We start from the raw sequence: 1,125 nt of genomic DNA, 5'->3' as shown, positions 1-1,125 counted from the left end.
GGAGTAGGGCCCCGGCGAAGGGCTAGCTGGAGGAACGGCCCGTTTTCCCCTTGCCTTCTGGGCTGCCTTACCTCACCCCTAAACTGGGTTCGGGCCGCTTCTGGGCCAGAGCGGCGTGTTTATCCTGCCCCAGGCAAGAAGTCAAGGCGGGAGCAGCAGGAAAAACAAAGCCTATTTTTCAAAGAATAAGGCTTCCACAGCTGTTTTGGCGTCTTTTATGTCAAGAGCCAAACGCAACAATGAAAGCAAAACAGCTCGACGTTGTGGCAGCAGCGGCCCCAGTGGGAAAACGACGGGCACGGGGAACTACCTTAGCCAACCATGTGGGGGATCAAAATAAAGGTTGGGGAGGGCAGGCTGGGCAACGTTAATTTCTTTTGTCTGGCTCCCTGCTCTCCCGATGACACGGGATCCCTGCTATTCAGAGCCAAATTCTAGTGAACAAACAAAATGAGGGAATCTGGTGTTGTGGAGAGAGGGAAAGGAAAAAAACAAACTGGTAGGACTGTAAATGCACACAGGGCCTTCCTGTGGGCAGCGCGCGTCTCCCGGGGGGCCTGCGGGGCTTGGCAGTCCCCTGACTTGCTCCCCTTCTGTCTCAGGAAGCCCTCACCGCTGTGTTCTCCTCCCTCCGCGATAGATGCAAGCACAGATTTATAGCGACAAGCGATGAGAGGCCGCTCCGCTTTCTCCCTCTCTCAGGGTTTGAGGGGGTCTGGTCCAGGCTGGAGCTGCTCTTCACCACGCAGGGGCTCCTGCTCCAAAAGGTACAAAGGGTGAGCAGGCTGCGGCTGACCCCCGCACCGCGCATTGCTGCAACGTGGGTAACGATGATCAAACCCAGACCTGCCTTCCCACCGAGACAAAAGGCTGCGGCCCCACGGCGGGGCTTCCCGCGGGCCCCGAGCCGGGGCACCCCCTCTCACCCGCCCCTGCGCTGCAGGAGACCGCTCGGACCCCACATGAGCCACCTATTAGGCTGCCTAATAGCCTCAGCCAGCTAAACGCTGCCCGGCTCACCCCTGGGAGAGAGCCGCAGGAAAGGCCTCATTACTTGCAGCAAATTGAGACTCCTCCCGGGTGGGGGGATGCTGAGCGGGGCGGCTCGCAGGCTCCCAGCCCCGC

Source organism: Pygoscelis adeliae, unplaced genomic scaffold, assembly GCF_000699105.1.
Source record: "Pygoscelis adeliae isolate BGI_AS28 unplaced genomic scaffold, ASM69910v1 Scaffold21, whole genome shotgun sequence".
In the NCBI taxonomy this organism is placed as follows: domain Eukaryota; kingdom Metazoa; phylum Chordata; class Aves; order Sphenisciformes; family Spheniscidae; genus Pygoscelis; species Pygoscelis adeliae.
This window is presented reverse-complemented; position numbering follows the sequence as displayed.